Genomic DNA, 26687 nt, shown 5'->3' with positions numbered 1-26687 from the left:
GTTTTTTTTATTTTGCCCATTTGTGTGATTTGTTTTGTTTTTGTTCAATGGGTGTTTGATGATTTTCTTTGAATGGGTTCTATGATTTTCCTCTTTTCGTGGCTGTCTGTGGGAAGATGAATCTCAGAGTTGTATACTGCATACATACTTCGTTAATAAATGTATTTTGACTTTGACCATAACAGAATTATTGAAAGACTACACCAACATGGGCATTCAAATAGTGTGCAAAATTCAACAAACTGTGCAAATACAATATGAAAAAATAATAATATTAAAGAAATAAGCAATAAATATTGGGAATGTGAGATGAAGTCCTGAGTCAGATTACTCAGAAGAAATGAGTCACTCTGGATCCTGATTCAGAAATGACTTTGAAGCTAAAGGTAATGCTGGCACTGGTTCACTTTAAACTTCCAACAAACTCTGATTCAGTCGTTACAGACAACTGAACGCATCTACATGAAGCACTATCACCAGAAAGCAGCATCAATCATCAAGGATGCCCACCATCCAGTCCATGTCTCTTCTCACTGCTGCCTTCTAGAAGAGGGTACAGGAGCCTCAGGACCCACACCACCCTGTTATTACCCCTCAACCATCAGGCTCATGAACCAGAGAAGATAACTTCACTAGCACCAAAACTGAACTGTTTCACAGACTATGGACTCATTTTCAAGGGTTGTTCATCTCTTGATCTTGATATTTATTGCTTTTTTTTACTATTATAATTATTTATTTTACCTTTTTTGCATTTGCAGTTTATTGTCTTTTACACATTGGTTGTCTGTCCCTTTGGGTGCGAACTTTCATTGACTCTGTTGTGTTTTTTGTATTTACTGTGCATGTCTGTAAGAATATGAATCTAAGGGCTGTATATGGTGACATACATGTATTTCAATGATAAATTTACTGTGAACTTTGAACAGTGCCAATAGGCTTTGTACTTGTGTGGCAGTTTGACCTAAAAATCATTTTTAAATTCTTTTCAGCCGAACTGCTGTCAGCTATTTGTTGCAGTTGGTCAGGACATTCAGACGAAGAATGGGGAACACCAGAGATCCTCAAGTTCCATTATAAAAATGACAGCTGAAATAATTTTAGCTGCATATCCTCATGTTGCTGTGTAGATAAGGATTTATGAAATTTTATTGCATGCTCAAAGAGCTCTGAAACTGATAGTGAAAGTTTTAGGACAGCAAACCTTTAGGAAAGTTTTAGGTGTATAAGATGATGAGAGACACTGATCGTGTGGATAGTCAGAGGCTTTTTTCCCAGGGCTGAAATGGCTAGCATGAGAGGGCACAGGTGCTTGGAAGTAGGTACAGAGGAGATGGCGGGGGTAAGTTTTTTACACAGAGTGGTGAATGCATGGAATGGGCTGCCAGCAAAAGTGCTGGAGACAGATACAATAGGGACTTTTAAGGGACTCTTGGACAGGTGCATGGAGCTTAGTAAATAGAGGGCTATGGGTAACCCTAGGTAATTTCTAAAGTAAGTACATGTTTGGCACAGTATTGTGGGCTGAAGGTCTGTATTGTGCTGTAGGGTTTCTATGTTTCTAAACTGAAGAGCTAAGCATTAGTTATCCTAAAGTGGTTTGTTCTTAAGATAGTGAATTCTAATTAAAAGTAAATGATGGTCTAAAGTTGCCTGAGAACATAAGAGATTCTGCAGATGCCGAAAATCCAGAGAAACACACACAAAATGCTGGAGGAACTCAGCAGGTCGGGCAGCATCTATGGAAAGCAATAAAGAGCAGACGTTATAGCTAGAACCCTTCATCAAGAATTTAAAAGAAGGGGGAAGAAGTCAGAAGGAGCTTGGTTTCATGAGAGTCAAGGAATAGTGTGATTGGATAGGTTTTGCATGATGCAATGAAGTAGGAAAGCAGAGGATGTAACATTGTTCAGGATTCCCTCACACTTCCTTTCTCTAAACCATATTGATGTAGAACGGGGTTCCCAACCCAGAGTCTACAGACCTCTGGCTTTAATGGTATTGGTCCTTGGCATCAAGAAGGTAGAAAATCCCTGTTATAGAGTCAAGGAATCAAAGAGACAACACAGAAATTGTCCACGGAGTCATAGAGTCTAACCTTCTAACCATCTCCATCTCAAGTGGGTGAAAGAAAACCCATTGGCTCTTTGTCCTACACACATTATCATAATTTCTGCTGAGGGCTGTGAATGTCTGATGCACTAACTGAGAAAGCAGCAAAGAGAGATGCTGAGAAGGAAATTGAAGCAGTTTCCTCAGTTAGGGTGTGGGATCGCAGAATAAGGGAGATTTTTGAACACTGACAGTATGTATGCATAGAGCAAGAACCACAATGGAGCAGTAGGATGAAACGTTTCTCTGAATCATTTTAGATATGATACACACTGAGCAATTTACAGTATGGAAGCAATGAAACAGGGCCTCGAGACAAAAAACATTTGCACTCTAAAGCCCGAGCAAAAAGTATGGGGCCTTCTGCACATCGGAAGCTCAATCGGTTCACTGCACAATCAGTTGGTCACATGTACACTTCCCACGTTCTCACAACTGGTCCAATACAGTTCAGGAAGGAGCCTGACTGGGCTATAGGCTGCTGACGGCAGCTCGCCAGAATTCTCAGTCCTGGGCCAGTCTTTCAAGTTATCCTTGGATATAGCCCATCTCTGAAGATCCTTCCTCTCTCAGGAATGAGGTCACTGGAGCTTCTGTTGACGTTTCTCTAGCTGTGGGGTTTTACAGGATGGGTTGCTAACCCCATGCCCAACACTCCTTTCACAGCTGAGCTTTGGACCGTCCATGTCGGAGTTAGAAAGAAGTGTTGTTTATTCTAATAACACTGCTGTTCGTAAGGAGCCAAGGGAATGGGACCATGTGGATGATTGTAAAGTTTTAAGGAATCTGAACTCCAAAATTTATCTTGATGGAAGAATCAAATATTTCTTCCATCAGTTGGAAGAAATGTTTTTAAGGGGAACATGAAAGAAAACTTCTTCTCTCAGAGGGTAGAGATAGTGTAGAAGAAGCAGCCAGCTCAAGTGTTGGATGTGATTTCAATTTCAACATTTAAGAGAAGTTTATACAGGTAGATGTACAGGGGCGCTATGGTCCAGGTGCAGGTCGATGGGACTAAGCAGTTTACATGGTTCAACATGGACTAAATGGGCTGAAAGGCCTGTTTCTGTGCTCCAGGTGTTCTTCTTAAAAGAAAGCTCTAGCTTATATCACGATCACCATTGGATTTGTTCCACAAGTTCTTGTTTTGTTGCCTGCTGTGTTCTATGTTGTTCCACCGAGCATTGTGGGCATGCAATGTTAGCGCCAGAATGTGTAGTGGCACTTGCAGGCTGCCCCCAGCACATCCTCGCAGTGTATTGGTTGTTAATGCGAATGACGCATTTCACTGTATGTTTCAAGGTACACATGATAAATAAATCTGAATCTGGAGATTGGAAGTGAACAGCTCAATTGGAAAAGCAGGTAGCTGATCTGAAAATGTTGATGTGAAAATTATCAGATGCTCACCACTGATTAATATTGAATCGTCATCATGTGCCGAGAGTCCCAGAGGAAGTGATAGACAGGTGAGAAGAGGTACCTCACCCTGAGAAGTTCTCCCACCCTATGTGAGGCCTCATTTGGCACAAGATGAACCCTGGGGGTGGAGAAGCAACATCTTATATTCCGTTACCCTGAACTTTCATTTCTCACCTGTGTATTACATCCCACTTCCACTTCAGATCCCTTGATGAGGGCTGGTGTGTGTTCCCTCAACTTCCCCTTTCTGAAAAACTCAGTAGAAAGTGAGCAGTGAAGAGAATCAGTCCATAACTGAATATACATCTGTTCAGCAAAAAGCAAAGATGCAGAGGAGGAATATCCTGGGACAAAGGGTGGTCACCAGGTCCGAAAGGTGGAAGTCAGTAGGCAGGACCGGATGTTAGAGGTCAGAGGTCAGTGAGCCCTGGTGATCAGAGGCTTGAAGGTGGCTGCCATGGCATTGGAGAGCCAAAGTCAACAGGTCTAGAAGTTGGGGATTCCTGACCTGATGGAGGTTGGGGATATTTTACAAAGGAGTTTGTTTTGATATTGTTGTGTTTGTATTGTATGTTGGCGTAGTGTTGATCTCCTGAACATTGTGAGCATGCCATGTTGGCACTTGAAGCATGGTGACACTTGCAGGCTGCTCCATCACAATCGTCAGGCGGTATTGGTTGTTAACACAAACAGCGCATTTCATGATGTGTTTCAGTATACATGTGACTAATAAATCTGATCTAGAATCTTTAACATACAAACTCATGAAATTTGAGTGACTTTGGTATTTGGTTCAAAATACACTGGAAATAAGCAAAGAGTCACAGCGAACAAAGACAGAACTATTTGGAATGCTGGCCTTTACTGCAGAGTGACTGGAATAGAAATGGAACCAAGTCTTGCTGGAACTGAAATGTCATAGCCCCTGTGTGCCTGTGCACCTGTATTTGTTACCTGCTGTTTATCTAGTGATGTTAAGCCCTTGTGCTTTCTGTTTAATCTTGTCAAGTTTATTTTAACTGGCACAGGTTTTCTACACACTGTGATTTTTTTAAAATGGATTTCTGATTTGCCTTTATCCCTGCATTTCGAGAATGATTTCATTGATTCTATCGGTTTGGTCGTTTGTCAGCCCTGAACGTAACAAAGTGATGAAGTAGCATGTAGTGTGCAAAAATAGGATGCCAGGAAATAACAAAAAAGCAGATGATTTAGCAATGAGCAATTGCTTTACAAAATTTAGCAATGCTTCAATAATAAACTGCAACATAACAAGACAGAAGCCACAGGGGCAGGGGTGGTGGTGGTATAAGGGTCACAACACAAGAGAAAACAGATACTAAACACAACAAGGCAACAAGGTAACTGAAGACTAGGAGCAACTGGTTGAGGCTGGCTGGTTCGATGAGTGAACAAGGACTGCAGCTGGAAGTTGGGTTTAAATAGGCTGCAGGTGATGAGTTAGAAATGAATGACAGATGATTCCTATTAGCCGAATGCCACCATTGCATAAACACGTGCCTGTGAGCATCTGTGCTTTATCTTGATTTATTTTGTGCATCCGTTAGGAAGATAGTTCTAAGGTATCGGAAGAGCCTAAAAGAGCTCATAAGGGTGTTACATTTAGCGTAAAACTAGACATAATTAAGTGTTTCAATCGTATTGAACGAAGTAAGGACATAGTGAGTTTGGCTAAGGAGGCTGGGTTTGTGGAAGTTAACAAAGATGATGTTGAAGAAGTTTTGGCATTCCATGACCAAGAACTGATAGATGAAGAGCTGATGCAATTGGAAGAGGAACAGATAACAATCGAAATGGAATGCAATAGCGAACGGACTGAAAGTGAAGTCGTCCAGGAACTGAACGTGAAGCAATTGCGTGAGATTTTCGCTGTGATTGACAATGCTACAATGACTGCAGAAAAGTATGACTTTAATTTTGAAAGGGTACGTAGGTTTAGGGCATATTTGCAGGATGGTTCGAGTGCTTACAAAGAACTATGATAGAAAAATGCTCAAGGCTAAGAAGTCAAGCATACTGTCTGGGGAAAGCTCACAATTTTTTCCCCATATAAATAAATGGTAATTGCGTCTTCACTTTACAACATTCCGGCTTACGAACCATTTCATAGGAACAGTCTACCTTTGGATGGTGGGGGAAACCTGTATATCTGACTTTGAGACAGTGCAGTAAGGATTTGTATGTTAGTTTTCTTTGAACAGAGGGCTCTTCTCTGGAGAGAGATGGACAAAAATTATTCTCTTTCTTCTGATGTGAATTTCCAAAATGTTGTCTGTTGATTTTCCTCTATGGATGCTGCATGACCTGCCGAGTTCCTCCAGAAGTTTGATTTCTTTCGCTGTTACTTCTCGATGCTGCTGACATACATACGATCCAGTAGCAACTGCTATGTCAGCATTCCTTTTGAAAGGACTAGAATATAAACACAATGATGTACTGCTGAACAACACAAACAAAATGGGTCTTGGCCCAAAACATCAAATGTTCACTCTTTTCCATAGATGCTGCCTGGCCTGCTGAATTCCTCTAGCATTTTTTGTGTGTTGCTTAGATTTCCAGCATCTGAAGATTTTTTTTTGTTTCTGAAGTACTTCTGAGGCTTTATAAGGCCTTGGTTAGACTACGTTTAATATATTGTGAGCCATTTTGGGCCTAACATCTCAGGAAAGACGTGTTGGTCCTGGAGAAGGTCCAGAGAAAATCAAAACAATTAACCACAAGAATGAAAGGCTTAACATATGAGGACTTCTGATGTCACTGGGCCTATACTTGGTGGAGTTCAGAAAGCTGACTGGAAATCCCACTTAAAGCTTCTGGATGCAGAAAAGCCCCCACAGAGAGGATATTTCCATTTGTGTGGGAGTCTCAGATCCAAGGGTACTACTTCAGATAAAAAAAAACATTCATTTAAAGCTGAAATGAAGAATTTCTTCAGCCTGTGGGGGATGAATCTGTGGAATTTGTTGCCACAGAGGGTTGTGGAGGCCAAGTCGCTGAGTGTATATAAGACAGAAATTGATAGGTTTTCAACTATAAAGGCAGTTAAAGTTCTGGGGAGAAGGCAAGAGGATGCGGTTGAGGAAACCCATTGTAAATTGGGGGATCACTTCATTGATCACCTCCGCTCCATCAGCCAAAAGCAGAACATCTCAGTGGCCAAATTCACATTCCCATTTCTGTACTGATGTGTCAGCCCATGGCTTCCTCTTGTGCCATGATGAGGCCAGTATCAGGGTGGAGGAGCAACACCAAATATTCCATCTGGGTGACCTCCAACCTGATGGAGTGAATATCGATTTGTCCAACATACAGTAAAAAGTGATTCCCTCACTCTTCCTCTTCTATTCCTCCTCTGGCCTCTAATCTCTTCTCACCTGCCTATCACCTCCCCCTAGGTCCCCTCCTCTTATGGTCCACTCTCCTCTCCTATAAAAATTCTTATATCTCCAGCCCTTTGCTTTTGATACCCACCCATCAACTTCTAACTCGTCCTCCTTCCCATCCGCTCTGTGTTTTACTCTGGCATGTTCCCCCTTCCTTTCCAGTCCTAAAGAAGACTCTTAGTCTGAAATGTCGACAGTTAATTTATTTCCATAGATGTGCCTGACCTGCTGAGTTCCTCCAGCATTTTGAGTGTGTTGTCTTAAGAATGCCATGATTGAATGGCAAAGCAGACTCATGGGCTGAATAGCCTAATTCTGCTCTTATGGACATTATGAATACTGCAAAACAAAAAAAAATTCTACTTTATTGGCAAAGATGTTCCAGCTTTATGGGAACCTTTTATTTTCTATCCTTCTACCCTGAGCAAATTTGTCATCACAGTAATCTGAAATTCCCGTCATGAATCTATTTGCCTGGGGTCAACTCCTGTCCAAATTTCTTCAGCAATCCTTATAGTTCCCTGTCATTTCTCTTCTATCCCTCCATCAATGCCTTCCTTCTGCCCTCACCACCATTCTGTTATCCAACATCGTAATGACAACATTTTTGCCAAACTGAGGCTTCCAGACCCTGGTTTACTGAAGTATGATTTGTGAGTGAAAGTTAATACAGAGATCCTCAAATTAAGCAGTGGATTCCAGCTAATTGGGACACATGGGGCACAATTAACCCACTGCTCCAATGGCTCAAGTTTCATGCAAGTAGTTTTAAAACTATAAAAAAGAAAAGCTACCATTTAACTGAGTAACAAATCATGTATCTAAATAAAGTACATCATACATTAGAACACTACCGATACTACTACTATACTATAAAACTGTATTAGGTCTTAATAATTATTGATGGAGGAATACATTTGTGTCACATTCTTTTGTTTGGAAATGAACATAATCAGCACAGACACCCAGTGCTGATAATGGACTACTCTCTTACAATGCTTTTAGTGATTTCATCCTCTAAACCTTCATTATCATTGTAACATTTAAGATTATTGTTAACGACAAGTTGTTTCAAGACTAGTTTTTTCAAACTTCGCAGCACTGGCATTTAATCCCTAGCGCCTGCCTTTTCCGGGCGGAAATGCTGTCAGAGGTGCATTACCAAAGTCTCCCCCTGCGCGCTGGCTATTTGTGAGCCGGTTCGCCTGTGCAGAAAGTAGGTCACCACATAACCCCCCACCCCCCCGAGAACTGGCGATACACCCCCCAATGTCCACAGTCCGGATCAGCCTCTGTTTGGGAGGTCTGCCTCTGCGCCGCGGTGCCTGAACCTCGACCGGCTGCGCCAAGTCCACATGGGCTGGTTTGAGTCGGTCCACCATGAAAACGTCCTCTTCCCCCCCCCCCCCCCCCCCAATGTCCAGAATGTATGTGGACCCATTGTTGTTGAGCACCTTCAACGAGCCCTCATATGGCCGCTGTAGCGGTACCCGGTGTCCGCTCCTTCGTACAAACACAAACTTACAGTTCTGCAAGTCTTTGGGTACATGGGTCGGGGTCTGTCCATGCTGTGAAGTCGATACGGGGGCCAGGTTGCCGAGCCTCTCGCACAGTCTGTCCAGGACTGCTGCGGGTTCTTCCTCTTGCCCCCTTGGGGCTGGTGTGAACTCTCCTGGGATGGCCAGGGGCGCGCCGTATACCAACTTGGCCGACAAGGCATGCAGATCCTCTTTGGGCGCTGTGCGAATTCCAAGCAGGACCCAGGGAAGCTCGTCCACCCAGTTAGGTCCTCTCAGGTGGGCCATGAGAGCCGACTTCAAGTGACAGTGGAAACGTTCCACTAGTCCATTCAACTGTGGGTGGTAGGCAGTTGTGTGGTGTAGCTGCGTTCCCAACAGGCTGGCCACAGCCGACCACAGGCTGGCCACAGCCGACCACAGGCTGGAGGTGAACTGGGTGCCTCTGTCAGAGGTAACGTGGGCTGGTACCCCGAAGCATGCTACCCAGGTTGTGATCAGTACTTGGGCGCAGGAATCGGCAGATGTGTCAGTGAGCAGGACCGCCTCTGGCCACCTTGTGAACTGATCTACCATAGTTAGGAGGTACCGCGCTCCTTGGGATACTGGTAGGGGTCCCATGATATCCAGATGAATGTGGTCGAACCTCCGGTGGGTGGGTTTGAACTGGGGCAGCGGGGCTTTAGTGTGCTGCTGTACCTTGGCTGTTTGGCACTGCGCGCACATTCTGGCCCATTCACCGACCTAATTGCGAAGTCCGTGCCACGCGAACTTGCTGGAGACCAGCCGGACGGTTGTCCTGATAGATGGGTGCGCCAAACCGTGTATGGAGTCAAAATCTCGCCGCCTCCAGGCTGCCGGGGCAATGGGGCGAGGTTGACCGGTAGCCACGTCGCACAGGAGAACATGACTTGGATGATCGCGCTCCTTGATGATGGATGCTGCTTTCCTGCAATGAAAAAGCTAATCTTGATATCTCACAGGGAAAAGAAAATCAGTTCTCACTAAAAATCTCATGCAAGGTCTGGAAAAAATGGTTAAATGATTGTATTGCTGCCATTTGTGTGTCCTGCAAACACTGTCTCCCAGGCTCAATTGTCATTGGTCACTATAAAGTTACATAATTCCCCTGAGTTCCTTTCACTGCTCGTAGCCTTTATTGTAGAACATTTAATTGTGACCTGCCTGCAGTGATAATTTTTTTTTTGTTACTCAGCTTCCAGTGGCTCGGGGCCGCACACAGCGTAGAAATCCGTTATTAACGAGGTCAATAGCAGGTCATTAAGAAAATCAAAAGACAATCAAGCAGAAACAATGTGGTTTTATGAAATGGAAATTAATGTTTCATGAATTTCCTGGGGTTCTCACAGGATGTTACAGGGTTGAAGAGGGTGTAGTATATTTGGATTTCCAGAAAGTAATCAATAAGATGTCACATAATTTTACTGCATAGGATAAGCGCACGAAGTTTTTGCACTAAAATGGGTAGTGGAGTGGCTAATTGTCAGGGAGTTGCATTAAATAGGACATCTCCAAGGGCAATCAGTTAACAAATGCCACGGAGATCAGTACTGGAACTCTGGCCATTTAAAATCTGTTATGTATAACAGCCTGGTATGGAAACACCAATACCCTTGAATGTAAAATCCTACAAATAGTAGTGGATACAGCCCAGTCCATCATTAGCAAAGCCCTCCCCACTAGTGAGCATGTATACATGGAGCACTGTCGCAGGAAAGCAGCTAGTATCATTGAGGACCCCCACCACCCAGGCTTGAGTTCTGAAGAAGGGTCTTGGCCTGAAACATTGACTATTTACTCCTTTCCGTAGATCCTGCCTGACCTGCTGAGTTCCTCCAGTATTTTATCTGTGTGGTCTGATCAATGCCTTATTCAGCCTTAGTATTACATCCTTATTTGTATTCAAGTCCTTGGAGGTTCACATTGCATTTGCCTTCCTTACCACTGACTCAACCTGCAAGTTAATCTTTGTTCAATCCTGCACAAAGACACCCAAATTCCTCTGCACCACTGATTTTTGAAATTTCTTGCCTTTTAGAAAACACATTTATTCCATCTATAACCATGCACTTCCCTACATTATATTCGATCAGCCACTTCTTTGCCCATTCCCCCAATTGTTGGTCTGAGTCCTTCTGCAGACACCCTGCTTCTTCAACACTACCTGCCCCTCCACCTATCTTCATATCATCCACAAATTTGGCCCTAAAGCCATCAATTTCTTCATCCAAATCATTCACATATGAAGTGAAAAGCAGTTGTCCCTGTGAAACAACGCCAGGCGCCAGCAGCCAACCAGAAAAGGCTCTTTGTCTCCTGCCAGTCAGCCGGTTATCTAATCGCACCAGGAACTTTCCTGATAATGCCATGGGCATGAGCAGCCTCAAGTCCTTCACCCTGTCAAAGACCTTTAGAGAAGCCAGATGAACAACATACACTGACACACACACAAAATGCTGGAGGAACTCAGCAGACCTGGCAGCATCTGACTCTCCTTTGTCAATCCTGCCTGTTATTTCCTCAAAGAATTCCAATAGATTTGTCAGACAGGTTTTCCCCTGTAGACAACCATGCAGAATTTGTCCTATTTCACCATGTGCCTCCAAGTAACCAAAAATTCATCCTTAATAATAGACTCTAGCATCTTTCTGACCAGTGAAGTCAGACTAACTGGCCTGTGATACATTTGCAGACGACATGACATTTTTTTAAACGTTTTATTTGCATAGTTTGTTGTCTTAGCACATTGGTCGTCTGTCCATCTTGTTGGGCATGGGCTTTCATTGATTCTACTTTGTTTCTTGAATTTACTGAGAATGCCCACAAGAAAACAAATCACAGAGTTCTATATGGTCATGTTAATGTACTTTGATAGTAAGTTTACTTTGAACTTTGAAGGTTGGTGGTGTTATGAATAGTGTAGAAAGTTGTCATAGGTTATAATGGAACATTGATAGGATACAGAGTGAGGTGGAGAAGGGGCAGATGGAGTTGAATCTGGGGAAGCGTGAAGTGATACAGTTTGGAAGGTTGAACTTGCCAGCAGTGTATAAGGTACATGGCAGGATGCTAAGTGTGGAGGGGCAGAGGAATCATGGAGTCCATGTCCAGAGATCCCTCAAAGCTGCTGCACAACTTGACACAGTGTTTAACAAGGTATACGGTGTTAGTTGGGGGATTGAATACAAAAGCTGTGAGGTAATGTTGCAGCTCTATAAAACTCTAACTCTAAGGGCTACAAAGCATCACTGAAAAATACAATGATTGCATGATGGCCAACACTGGCTGGGATCTTCCAAACTTCTCTCGATATTGAGTTGGGGCATGGGGATTGGGAAGCACCCCAGTAAGAAAAGGAGTCAGAGAACAGGAAGCTATTGGTCATTTAGTCTAGCATCTGTCTTTGGAGAAATGTCAGGATCCACTATTAAGAATAAAATGTTTAGAAATTCATAATAAACCCAGGTAATGTCATTTTGGTTTTAGGAAAGGAAATCCATGCTTGGTCAATTTATTGTAGAGCTAACTGACTGGAGACATCTATCGCCGGCAGGAAACTGCCACCAGCAGAACAGCAACCCGTCATGCACCTCCAAGCATGCCCCGTTGAGAGGATAGGCTCTGTCTTCTGGATCCAGGGTGGAGTCATTCCCTCACCTGGGCCAACACGGGCTTGCTGCACAGCTCAGGTAGTCCATGGTGTAAAGGTCACCACTGGCTGTCACCGCTGTTTGCCTCTGGCTCCGCTCCTTGAGGTAGTGACAGTAGTGATATATGGTAGCCTCACAGGGACGTGAGAGAGGGTGCCTTCTGGCGTGGTGCTGTATATCAGAATCGTAGTCAGACTTCGGAGCTTTCGAACTGCATACCTGCTGCTCCCCCCCCCCCCCAAGTGGAACGGCGGAAGCTCAACTCTGTGTGAATCAGGAACTGCCAGCCCAAGAGGGAGAGGCAGAAGTGGCAAAGGGCCTGGACCACGGCCAAGACATCCCAATGCGTGACTCGATTGATCTGTTCAGTGTGCAGCTGAAGTACGCAAACACACAGTCTCCTCGGTGCCCCTGTGCTGAGCCTCCCACTTCTGGCATTAGTGTCAACAAAGAAGGGGTGTGTAGGATGAGGGTACAGCAGCACCAGGGCCTGGGTGAGTGCAGCTTGGAGCTGGTCAAAGGAGGCAGTGCAGGTGTGAGTCCAGGCAAAGGGCCCTCCTTTCTTGATGAGCTAGTGCGTGGAACTGGGGACGGTGGCAGTCCTTAATAAACTGGAGGTCGTATGATGCCAGCCCCAGGAAGCTACAAGGTTCGGTGACATCAAGAGAGGGGGGTGTTAGGCCGTTCCTTGACTGCTGCCACCTTCTCAGGGTCAGTTGCCACTCGTTGCATGCTCACTATACAGTGCCTATGAAATGTATTCACCCCCCCTCCCGGAAGTTTTCATACTTTATTGTTTTACAACATTGAATCACAATGGATTTAATCTGGCTTTTTTGACATTGATCAATATGTAAAGATTCTTCTGTATCAAAGTGAAAGCAATTCTCCACAAATTGATATAAATTAATAACAAATATCAAACACAAAATAATTGATTGCATGAGTATTCACACCCTTCAAGTCAGTATTCAGTAAATGCACCTTTGGTAGCAATTACAGCCTTGAGTCTGTGTGGATAGGTCTCTATCAGCTTTGCACATCTGGACACTGCAATTTTCCCCCATTCTACCTTACAAAACTGCTCATGCTCTGTCAGATTGCATGGGAATCATGAGTGAATAGTCCTTTTCAAGTCCAGCCACAAATTCTCAAATGGGTTGTGGCCTGGACTCCGACTTGGCCACTCCAGGACATTAACTTTGTTTTTTTAAAGCCATTCCTGTATATTTGGCTTTATGCTTGGGGTCATTGTCTTGCTGGAAAACAAGTTTTCTTCCATGTCACAGTTCTCTTGCAGACTGCATCAGGTTTTCCTCCAGGACTTCCCTGTATTGTGCTGCTTTCACTTTACTCTCTCCTTTCAGAAGCCTTCCAGGGCCTGCAGCAGTGAAACAACCCCAGAGCATGCCGCAACCACCACCATGCTTGGTGCGTTTTTGTTGATGTGCGGTGTTTGGCATATGCCAAAGGTAGTGTTTAGTCTGATGGCCAAAAAGCTCAATTTTGGTTTCATCAGACCATAGAACCTTATTCCAACTGACTTCAGAGTGACCCCCATGCCTTCTGGCAAACTCTAGCTGAGACTTCATGAGAGTTTTCTCAACAGTGGTGTTCTCTTTGCCACGCTCCCATCAAGCTGAGACCGGTGAAGCACCCGGGTAACAGTTGTAGGTACAGTCTCTTCCATCTCAGCTGCTGAAGCTTGTAACTCTCCCAGAGTTGTCATAGCCTCCCTCACTAGTCCCCTTCTTGCACGGTCACTCAGTTTTTGAGGACGGCCTGCTCTAGGCAGATTTTTTCCATTTCTTAATGATTGACTTAACTGTCCTCCAAAGGATACTCAGTGACTTGGAAATGTTCTTGCATCCATCTCCTGACTTGTGCTTTTCAATAACTTTTTTGCAGAGTTGCTTGGAGTGTTTTTTTTGTCCTCATGGTGTAGCTTTTGCCAGGATACTGACTCACCAGCAGTTGGGCATCCAGACACAGGTGTATTTTTACTACAATCAACTGAAACACCGTGACTGCACACCGGTGATCCCCATTTAACTAATTAGGTGACTTCCAAAACCAACTGGCTGCACCAGTAATCAATCATTTGATGTGTCATATTAAAGAGTGAATATATATGCAATCAATTATTTTGGGTTTTATATTTGTAATTAATTTAGATCACTTTGTCAAGTTCTGTTTTAACTTCACACAAAGGAGTCTTTTTTGTTGATCAGTGTCAAAAAAGCCGAATTAAATCCACTGTGCTTCAATATTGTAAAACAATAAAACATGAAAACTTCCAGGGGGGGGGTTGAATACCTTTTGTGGCACTAAATTTCCCCCGGGATCAATAAAGTATGTCTGTCTGTCTGTAAATGCCCCAGCGTTGTGTGGGGCTGAGGCACAGGTTCATCTGGTGCATGGCAGTGAAGACCTTTTCCAAATTCAGTAGGGTATCATCAAAAACGGTAGTGTGCACAAAGAGGTTGTCCAAGTCGGTGACATGGCAACTCTGCGGAATTTGGAGCTCCCACCCCATCAGCCTCTCAAATCTAGCTAGGGTATTACAGAGGAAGTGCCACAGCCCTTGACCAGTGGTAAAGGCAGTTTTGGACTGGGCCTCTGGGGCCAGTTTGACCTGCCAGTAGCCACTGCGGAGATTGAGAGAGCTGAACCAGGTTGAACCTGGACACGGTCCAGGACATCATCAATTTGGGGAAGTGGGGAGGAGTCCTTCTGGGTCACGGAACTGAGACAGCGAGAGTCTGTGAAGAACTGCCATGACCCGTCTTACTTTCAGATCAACACCACAGGGGCTGCCTGCGGGCTCAACTTGCTTTGATCCGCTACTCCGCTGCCTGGCTTTCTGTGAGGGCCGAGCAAAGGGGCCACAAATGGTTGGGCTGTGTGCTCCCAGTGTTAATGTAGTGTTGGATAAGTCCTCGTCCCTGGATGCAAAGATGATGAGATGCTGCTCCAAGAGATCTTTCAGCCAGCACTGCTGGTCCTGATCCAAGCCCTCGCTGATCCACTGCCACAGCCCTCACTCTGCATGTGGACGGTCTAGCAGTAGTGCTGTCGCTGTCGTTGCACTGCGGCAATGGGCACGGTGGCCGTGGTTGTTGTCATGCCTGTCTGGTCCGTGTCCTGGAGCTGTCCAGCCGGAGACCCATGGTTTCAGAGCCGAGGAGAGAGTTGCCCCAGCACACCCACATGGGCCCCCAGTGAGACAGAAGGTCCAGGCCAATCATGCAGGCATCTCGGATGTCGACTAGCCACGCCTTGTGCACCGCTTTGTTTCTCCTCGCTGCGACGTGCCGCCACCTCTTGCCTCTCGTTGCCACTCAGTGGCTGATGACCAGAGCCAGCTGGACCGCCATCTTTGTCCACCGAGGCCGGGATGACTACACCAAGCTGAGAAGGAAGCCTATATGGATGATGGTTCATATGACCCACGAACACCAAATTTGACTTGCTTAAGGCTCCAGGCAGCTGGTACCATTGTATCGGGGAGCCTCAGGGTGGACATACATTAAGAACTGAAAGGACTGCAGGCCTACCCCATGAGCAAGTTACGGACATAGTGAAGGAGTTGTACAATGTGCTGCTGCCTGAGTCGATGGAGGTTCACAGTCAAATAGCAAGTGGCCGTCACAGTTGCTTTTCTTGTGATTGCAAGACCCCCTTCCACATCACTCACTGATTTACAAGCAGGGGCAGATGGAGGGGGCTTAGTCCTCAGTCAAAGGATCAGGCCTGAAGCCACGGTGTTGCCTGTTTGCAGTCGCCCGGAGTGAGGAGACTTCACCAGGGGGCAGTGTGGCTCAGTGTCCTGAACACAGTTGACGCTGCCCTCCCAGGGTTTCCCTCGGCAGAAGACGAGCTCTATTGTGGCCAACTGCAGATTGTTTTAGTGGCACTCAGTGAACTCAGGCCTCAGGCTGCAGGATCATTTGCTTTTCAGCTGTTGGAGGAGAGGTTCCAAACTATCACAATTGTAGACTGAGGGGTCAGGACTATGTACATATATATTTATCTGATTTACTATTATTCTCTATGTGATTGTATATGTAAGGACTACACCTCAAAGCTATAGGTTCACCTCACTGGAGTCGGGCATCGGGGCAAGGACTGAGTCTTAAAATCTTTGCACCTTGAACCCGGAGTAACACTGTTTCATTTAGCTGTATTCATGAGTATTCATATACCCCCATCCTCATCACATTCTACAGGGGTTGTAATGACAGCATCCTGAGCAACTGCATCACTGCCTGGTTCGGAAATTGCACCATCTGGGATCGCAAGACCCTGCAGTGGATAGTGAGGTCAGCTGAGAGGATCATTGGGGTCTCTCTGCCCACCATCATGGACATTTACACTACACGCTACATCCACAAAGCAAACAGCATTATGAAGGACCCCACACACCCCTCATACAATCTCTTCTCCCTCCTGCCATCTGGCAAAAGGTACTGAAGCATTCGGGCTTTCATAACCAGTGTTACGTACTCGTGACACATGACAGTGGTACCCTTGTCACGAGACTGGGGTTGAAGCTATACTGGACTTGAGGTGATGGTCTTGTGATGGTGGAGTGACGTCATTTTCCCGCCAGTAGAGATCATGTGACAGGTTTTTTTTTACAGGTTATAAAATGTAGGCCCCACCTTGTGAGGAGGGGCAGTTCGTGGCTGGATTTGCCAAGTTGACTTCATGCCACTGCGTTTTTTAAGTGATGACACAGTTTAGTTGAAGGATGAAGTTTTTATCTAATGCCTAAAGTTTAAAAGGTCATTGCCAGCAGGTTCTTTACGATTCTGCTAGTTCGAGACAGTGGAGAGTGAAGATCGAAGTTCGAGTGTTAAAGATCAAGGAGAATCGTTTTCTATGGTGAAACGGGTTTCAACCTTTGTTTGATCCTTATTTGGAAAGATTTCGTTGACTATCTTCATGTTAATCCCTGGGTTTACCAGAAAGGATTGAAGGTAGTGAGGAAGGAAAGGTCAGTGCCTTTAAGCCGTTCTGTTTCGTAAATTCTTCGTGGGAAGTTCGACGTCGGGGATCAAAGCAAGCGACGTGAAAGAGAATTTTGAATCGTCTTCTAAAGTCTATCCTTTTAAATGGACTGTGAGCATATCGAACTGTTGGCAATACCACTTTAAAGAACTGTTTTTGCAATATCGCTTTAAGAACTGTTTGAGCTGCCGCACCGCAGTTGATTTCCGGTTACGGTAGTGTTTGTTTACTTTTGGGGGATTTGTTTTCTGTGTTTAATAAACATGTTGTTTGTTATAAAAAACCCTTGCCGAACTCATATATTTATTGTTGCCTGAATACGTAACACCAGACTATGTAACAGTTTCCTCCCCCAGGCCATCAGATTCCTCAATACCAGAGCCTGGACTGACACCAACTTACTGCCCTCTACTGTGCCTATTGTCTTGTTTATTATTTATTGTAACGCCCGCACTCTTTTATGCATTTTGTGCAATCCTGGGTAGGTCTGTAGTCTAGTGTACTATTTTTTCTGTGTTGTTTTTACATAGTTCAGTTTAGTTTTTGTACTGTTTCATGTAGCACTATGGTCCTGAAAAACGTTGTCTCATTTTTACTATGTACTGTACCAGCAGTTATGGTCGAAATGACAATAAAAAGTGACTTGACTTGATCATTAAATGATAAGTAAACTTGAATTGAATTGAATCGACCCAGTGGTGTGAATCCCTGGGGCCCTTTGGTGATGTCAGTGGTGCCCGCCACGTTCCCCAAACTCTCACGCCTGTGACGTCTCGGGCTCCCCGGCACGGACTGTGAAGGAGGCGGATGGTGTGCTTCGCTGTGTACCCGGGGTTAAAGAGCCTGTGTACGCTCACCCCGTCGGGGTTCCCCAGGAAGGCACAAAGCTACAGTTTCCAGGTTCTCGCTCCGGTTCGGCGTCCTATCTTTGGGACCCCAGCCCAGGGGCACAGGGGAGGCATACTGCTCAGTCCCTTGACTTATTCCCTGGATTTTAAATCATTCCATCTGATGTAGCTCTTCAATTTCACGATCAATTTCCGATCCCACTCCTGACACCAATGTGGGGAGCATTCGGTCCATGATGACAGATGAGAGAAGTTCCTTCAGCTCAACTGATGGTTTAACGCGACAGGCACAGAAACAGACCGGGTGCTATGTCCCAGGGAGAGAACCCACACAGTCACATACAGACAGGGGAGGTGATTATTACACACACCGGTTACAGTCAGGGTGACCCACAAACACACAAGCAAATAACCATATAACCTGAGCTAAAGTGTAACAATAATGAACTTGAACTTCCCACCCTAATCGCACAAACTTATTATAAAACAGGAACGATAAATAGTACTGGCAATGCTGGGGCAAGCTGTGAATACCACACCGAGGTAGCCTCCCTTTGGGTGGTGGGGTGGAGATCAGTGCATAGCAAAGGAGGTGAAAGGCACACTTTCCCTCTGGCAGCAGCCTGGAAGTCATCCTTGAGCAAGGCGTAGCACCCCCCCCCCCCCCCCCACTGCACAATCAGGATCACGTGAAGCCATGGGAGCAGGAAGTGGACGGTCGTATGAGCAGCTGGTACAGATCACAAGTCCTGGTTATGTGACCACTGACGCCAGGCAGACAATCTCTGAAGAGCATTGATAATGGCTGGGATCACCTGTCTTGCAATGCTGTGCCCAGTAGAAGGCAACAGCAAACCTCTTCTGTAGAACGTGGTCATGGACCCTATGTCACATGACGCAGCACGTACCGATGATGATGATGATGAGGTGGCAGGGCAGCATAGTGGTTTGTGTAACGCTACGTAGTGCCAGCAATATGGTACAATTCCGCTGCTAGCTGTAGAAGTTTGCAATTTCTCCTCGTAGCTACGTGAGTTTCCTCTCACATTCCAAGAAGGTATGAGTTAGTAGGTTAATTAGTCAAACGGGTGGAATTGGGCAGCTCAGCTCGTTGGACTGAAGGGGCCCATTATCATGTTATGCTGTATCTGTAAAATAAAATAAAAATGGATTTGTAACGCACACAAAATGCTGGAGGAACGCAGCAGGTCAGGCAGCATCTATGGAAAGGAATAAACAATCGACCTGTCCGGCTGACACCCCTCATCAGGAATCAAATTTGAAATTGTGAAGGGATCTATATAAATGCAAATATTTTCTTTTTTTTGCTTCTTTCATGTTGGTGAAGATTCAGATTACTGAATATGTTGCTAAATAATTAAATTCATTGCAAAAAGATAATCTGTCCAATTCATTTGTGTAAAGAAAATGCTAAGCCACTTCTTCTCACAAGGATATTAGGTTCTTTACAGTTCGCAATGAAGACAGTGACCTCACAAGCTCTTTGCCAATCCACCTGTCGAGAAGAGCAGATAGGCATTAACACGCTTAACAACAAATACTCAATGATTATCACTGCAAAGTTTATTTTCTCTCAGAAGGATTAATCTACTGCAAGCTTACCAGTGAAGGTTGGAAGTGTTTCCCATTTTCCTGCAAACGCTACTTCATTCAGGATTGCTTTGTCAATAAGCTGCCTGGTGGTCTCTGTAAAATCCATGATTGCTCGAATGACTGACAGGCCGGAGATTGCTGATAATTTGAAGAAATTGGAGGTGTAAAATACCTTAAATAGGGACAAAAACACTGTTATATAGGTGTCAAAAAATTTCCGAAATCACTCTGTACTCAAAAGGCATTTTCTTTGGAAATGTTAGCCGGGCTCCTGGACTGACTGCAGCGCTGAACCGGCTCTGTGGCTGGAAACTCACTCTTAGAGACTCTGCCGTTCAGCTTCTGTGCATTGATTGCTTGTTCCTCTTTACAGTTTGTACAATTTGTTCTTTCTTTTCCACACATTAAAGGTTCGACAGCCTTTGTTGAGTGGGGATTTTTCACAAATTCTATTGTGTTTCTTTGTGTTGTGGCTTCCTGCAAAAAGTTGAATCTCAGGGTTGTATATGGTATACGTAGAAAATATTCTTTGACATTGGACTTTTTGAACTTTGCTGTCTCTGTTTGCTTTGTCGAAGTTTCACAAATGTATGTGATTTGTTGGAACAGTATAAAAAAGACAAGAACCAAAACAGGTAATTAATTGAAGATTTAAGATGATTGATTAAAGTGACAGGCAACTGGAAATTCAAGATCAGTCTAAGAAACAACATACAGAGGTCCTGAAAACAGACTACAGGGAGTTAGGAAGGAAGTTGAGAAGCAGGACCGCAAAGGTAGTAATCTCGGGATTACTGCCTGTGCCACGTGACAGTGAGTATAGGATTAGGATGGGGTGGAGGATAAACGCGTGGCTGAGGGATTGGAGCAGGGTGCAGGGATTCAGATTTCTGGATCATTGGGACCTCTTTTGGGGTGGGTGTGACCTGTACAAAAAGGACGGGTTGCACTTGAATTCCAAGAGGACCAATATCCTGGCGGGGAGGTTTGCTAAGGCTTCTGGGGAGAGTGTAAACTAGAATTGTTGGGCGGCAGTTTGGCTCACAAATAGAGAAAGCTTGGAGACAGTGCGTGAAGGACAATAGGCAGGTGATAGAGAAGGGACGTGCTCAGACCCACAGTTTCAAATGTGTCTATTTTAATGCAAGGAGTATTGTAAACAAAGCGGATGAGCTTAGAGTGTGGATCAATACCTGGAGCTTAGAGTGTGGATCAATACCTGGAGCTATGATTTGGTGGCCACCACAGAGACTTGGATGGTTCAGGGACGGGAATGGTTACTTCAAGTGCCGGGTTTTAGATGTTTCAGAAAGGACAGGGAGGAAGGCAAAAGAGGTGGGGGCATGGCACTGTTGATCAGAGATAGTGTCACGGCTGCAGAAAAGGTGGACGCCATGGAGGGACTGTCTACAGAGTCACTGTGGGTGGAAGTTAGGAAGGGGTCAATAACTTTACTGGGTGTTTTTTTATAGGCCGCCCAATAGTAACAGGGATATCGAGGAGCAGATAGCAAAACAGATCCTGGAAAGGTGTAATAATAACAGAGTGGTTGTGATAGGAGATTTTAATTTCCCAGTTAACGATTGGCATCTCCCAAGAGCAAGGGGTTTAGATGGGGTGGAGTTTGTTAGGTGTGTTTAGCATGGTTTCTTGACACAATATATAGATAAGCCTACAAGAGGAGAGATTGTACTTGATCTGGTATTGGGAAATGAACCTGGTCAGGTGTCAGATCTCTCAGTGGGAGAGCATTTTGGAGATAGTGATCATAATTCTATCTCCTTTACAATAACATTGGAGAAAGATAGGAACAGACAAGTTAGGAAAGCGTTTAATTGGAGTAAGAGGAATGATGAGGCAATCAGGCAGGAAAGTGGAAGCTTAAATTGGGAGCAGACGTTCTCTGGGAAAAGTACAGAAGAAATGTGGCACATGTTCAGCGGATGTTTGTGTGGAATTCTGCACAGGTACATTCCAATGAGACAGGGAAGTTATGGTAGGGTACAGGAACCGTGGTGTACAAAGGCTGTAATAAATCTAGTCAGGAAGAAAAGAAAAGCATACATAAGGTTCAGAGAGCTAGGTAATGTTAGAGATCTATACGATTATAGGGCTAACAGGAAGGAGCTTAAGAAGGAAATTAGGATTAAAGAAAACTCCAAGGCATTCTACAAGTATGTGAAGAGCAAGAGCATAAGATGTGAAAGAATAGGACCTATCAAATGTGACAGTGGGAGAGTGTGTATGGAACCGGAGGAAATAGCAGGTATACTTAATGAATACTTTACTTCAGTATTCACTATGGAAAAGGATCTTGGTGATTGGAGTGATGACTTACAGCAGTCTGAAAAGCTTGAGCATGTAGATATTAAGAAAGAGGATGTGCTGGAGCTTTTGAAAGCATCAAATTGGATAAGTTGCTGGGTCCGGATGAGATGTACCCCAGGCTACCGTGGGAGGCGAGGGAGGAGATTGCTGAGCCTCCGGCGATGATCTTTGCATCATCAATGGGGATGGGAGAGGTTCCGGAGGATTGGACGGTTGCAGATGTTGTTCCTTTATTCAAGAAAGGGAGTAGAGATAGCCCAGGAAATTATAGACCAGTGAGTCTTACTTCAGTGGTTGGTAAGTTGATGAAGAAGATCCTGAAAAGCAAAATTTATGAACATTTGGAGAGGTATAATATGATTAGGAATAGTCAGCATGGCTTTGTCAAGGGCAGGTCATGCCTTATGAGCCTGATTGAATTTTTTGAGGATGTGACTAAACACATTGATGAAGGTAGAGCAGTAGATGTAATGTATATGGATTTCAGTAAGACACTTGATAAGGTACCCCATGCAAGGCTTATTGAGAAAGTAAGGAGGTATGGGATCCAAGGGGACATTGCTTTGTGGACCCAGAACTGGCTTGCCCACAGAAGGCAAAGAGTGGTTGTAGACCGGTCATATTCTGCATGGAGGTTGGTCACCAGTCGGGTGCCTCAGGAATCTGTCCTGGGACCCTTACTCTTCATGATTTTTATAAATGACCTGGAAAAGGAAGTGGAGGAATGGGTTACTAAGTTTGCTGATGACACAAAGGTTGGAGGTGTGGATAGTGTGGAGGGCTGTCAGAGGTTACAGCGGGACATTGATAGGATACAAAACTGGGCTGAGAAGTGGCAGATGGAGTTCAACCCAGATAGGTGTGAAGTGGTTCATTTTGGAAGGTCAAACATGATGGCAGAATGTAGTATTAATGGTAAAACCCTTGGCAGTGTGGAGGATCAGAGGGATCTTGGGGTCCGAGTCCTTAGGATGCTCAAAGCAGCTGCACAGGTTGACTCTGTGGTTAAGAAGGCATACGGTGTATTGGCCATCATCAATCATGGAATTGAGTTTAGGAGCCGAGAGGTAATGTTGCAGCTATATAGAACCCTGGTCAGACCCCACTTGGAGTACTGTGCTCAGTTCTGGTCACCTCACTACAGGAAGGATGTGGAAGCCATAGAAAGGGTGCAGAGGAGATTTACAAGGATGTTGCCTGGATTGGGGAGCATGCCTTATGAGAATAAGTTGAGTGAACTTGGCCTTTTCTCCTTGGAGTGAAGGAGGATGAGAGATGACCTGATAGAGGTGTACAAGATGATGAGAGGCATTGATCATGTGGATAGTCAGAGGCTTTTCCCCAGGGCTGAAATGGTTGCCACAAAAGAATGCAGGTTTAAGGTGCTGGGCAGTAGGTATAGAGGAGATGTCAGAGGTAAGTTTTTTACTCAGAGTGCTGAGTGCGTGGAATGGGCTGTTGGCAACATAGGTGGAGGCGGATACAATAGGGTCTTTTAAGAGATTTTTGGATAGATACATGGAGCTTAGAAGAATAGAGGGCTGTATGTAAGCCTAGTAATTTCTAAAGCAGGGACATGTTTGGCACAACTGTGTTGATCGAAGGGCCTGTATTGTGCTGTAGGTTTTCTATGTTTCTATGTTTATTTTTTTTGATACAGCACGAAATAAGGTCTTCCGGCCTTTCATTCCAGGGGTGGTGATGGAGAGACTTTATTTATTTATTGCAATACAGTGCAGAATAGGCCCTTCAATCTACATCGCACTGCAGTCCCCCAGTTTAATCCTGGTCTAATCACAGGACAATTTACAATGACCAATTAATCTCCCACCTGATTGATTTTTGGATTGTGGGAGGAAACCGGAGCAGCTGGAGGAAACACACACGGTCACGGGGAGAATGTACAAACTCTTACAGGCAGCGGTGAGAATTGATCCCGGGTTGTCTGTTCTGTAAAGCATTGTGCTAATCACTGTACTACTGTGCCGTCCCACATTACAGTTACATTAGTGACACTTAAAGAACTCTTAATTGGCATATGAGTGATAGAAAAATGGAAGGCTATGTGGGAGGGAAGGATTACGATTGATTTTAGAGTAGGTTAAAGGGTTAGCACAGCATTGTGGGCTGAAGGGCCTGTACTGTGCTCTAATGCTCTATGCACTATTATTATATTTATAGCCAGGAAAGCCAATCCTCAGGCTGTTCCTCGAGTGTGAACTACCGTTTAACACTGCAGGTATTAATGGTAAACCTGCCCTCGTAACTCAGCAGATGTGTCTTGTCACTGTATTTGCAATCAAGTAACACAGTTTATATAATTAGTTTCTGAAATACAAAGGTGAAAATTTAGCTTGGTCTGCCTCACTGGTGTTTCAATATTTAATGCGATCTTTAAAACAGAATGTTCGAAAGGTAACGTAAGCTAAAGCAAAAAAATTACTCATTATACATTCACAAAGTTGTATTATTAAATTTAATTTTCATTTCAATCATATCTAACTTGTCTCTTTCACTTGTTCCCTACTTGACTGCAGATATATACACTCAACGGTCACTTTATTCGCTATACCTCCACACCCGCTCACTACTGCAAATATCTGATCAGTGAATCATGTGGCAGCAACTCAGTACTAAAAGCTTGTAGATGTGGTCAGGAGGTTTGGCTGTTGTTCAAACAAAACATGAAGGTGTATGATCAAACTGAGTTTTGACCATGGGAAGATTGTCGGTGCTGGACTGGGTAGTTTGAGTATGTCAGAAACTGCCGCTCTTAGGGGATTTTCACACACAACAGTCTGGAGTTTGCAGAGAATGGTGTGAGGAAACAAAGCAGCCAGGTGAGTGGCAGCTCTGTGGGTGACAATGCCTTGATAAAGAGAGAAGTCAGAGCAGAATAGCCAGACTCGTTCAAGGTGTCAGGATGATAACAGTAACTCAAATAACTACACGTTACAACAGAGGTGTGTAGAAGAGCATCTCTGAATGGACAACACATCGAACCGTCAGGTGGATGGGCTACAGCACATCTCTGAATGGACAACACATCGAACCGTCAGGTGGATGGGCTACAGCACATCTCTGAATGGACAACACATCGAACCGTCAGGTGGATGGGCTACAGCACATCTCTGAATGGACAACACATCGAACCGTCAGGTGGATGGGCTACAGCAGCAGGAGATGATTAAGATGATTACAAGTCATGTTCTCAGTATTTATTTGTTTATACATTCATTATTAATTGTTTTTTACTTCTGTAAAGTTTGTCCTTATTTGCATATTGGTTGTTTGTCAGTCTTTGAATCAATTCATTGATTCAATTCTATTTCTCTGTTCTATTATAAATGCCTGCAAGAAAATGAATCTCAGGGTAGCATATGTGATCTTCTCCCAAGTCACAGTTCTCTTCAACATGTACAAACCAGCTGGAGAAACTCAGCAAGTCGGGCAGCATCCGTGGAAATGAGCTGTCAACGTTTCAGGCCAAGACCCTTTGTCAGAACTGAAGGAGGGGGCAGGGGCCCCATAAAGAAGGTGGGGGGAGGGTGGGAAGGAGAAGACTGGTAGGTGCCAGGAGAAAATCCAATCAAAGGAAAGATCAAGGGGTGGGGGAAGGGAAGCAGGGAGGGGATAGGCAGGAAAGGTGACAAAGCAATGTAAGAGGAAAGCGCTATGTGTAGTAGAAGAAGGCAGAATCATGAGGGAGGTGATAGGCAGATGGAAGAGGAGGCAGAGTGAAACTGGGATGGGGGAAGGGAGGGGGAGGGAATTACTGGAAGTTGGAGAATTCGATGTTCATGCCAAGGGGCTGGAGACTACCCAGACGGTATATGAGGTGTTGCTTCTCCATCCTGAGTTTGGCCTCATCATGGCAGTAGAGGAGGCCATGTATGGACATACACGAATGGGAATGTGAAGCAGAGTTGTTGTAGCAGCAGATGGAGCGGAAGTGCTCAATGAAGCGATCCCCCAATCTGCGTTGGGTCTTGCCGATGTAGAGGAGCCCGTACCGTGAGCGCCGGATGCAATAGATGAACCCAACAGACTCACAAGTGAAGTGTTGCCTCACCTGGAAGGACTGTTTGGGGCCCTGAATGGTGGTAAGAGAGGAGGTATAGGGACAGGTGTAGCACTTATGCTTGCAGGGGTAAGTACCAGTTCTCTCACAGACTGCATCGGGTTTTCCTCCAGGATTTCCCTGTGTTTTGCTGCATTCATTTTACCCTCCACCTTCACAAGCCTTCCAGGGCCTGCTGCAGTGAAGCATCCCTGCAGTGTGATGCAGCCACCACCAGGCTTCACGGTAGGGATGGTGTGTTTTTGATGATGCACAGTGTTCGATTATGCCGAACATAGCATTTAGTCTGATAACCTAAAAGCTCAATTTTGTTCTCATCAGACCATAGAACGTTCTTCCAGCTGACTTCCGAGTCTCCTGCTTGCCACTGGCAAACTCTAGCCAAGATTTCACGTGAATTTTTCTCAACAGTGGCTTTCTCTTTGCCACTCTCCCATAAAGCTGTGACTGGTGAAGCACCCGGGCAACAGTTGTTGTATGTGCAGTCTCTCCCATCTCAGCCACTGAAGCTTGTAACTCCTCCAGAGTTGTCATGAGTGTCTCAGTGACATCCCTCACTAGTCCCCTTCTTGTACGGTCACTCAGCTTTTGTGGATGGCCTGCTTTAGGCAGATTTACAACTGTGCATATTTCTTTCCATTTCTTGATGATTGAATTGACTGTACTCTAAGAGATAT

This window comes from Hypanus sabinus, chromosome 5 (genome assembly GCF_030144855.1).
Source record: "Hypanus sabinus isolate sHypSab1 chromosome 5, sHypSab1.hap1, whole genome shotgun sequence".
Taxonomy (NCBI): Eukaryota; Metazoa; Chordata; class Chondrichthyes; order Myliobatiformes; family Dasyatidae; genus Hypanus; species Hypanus sabinus.
This window is presented reverse-complemented; position numbering follows the sequence as displayed.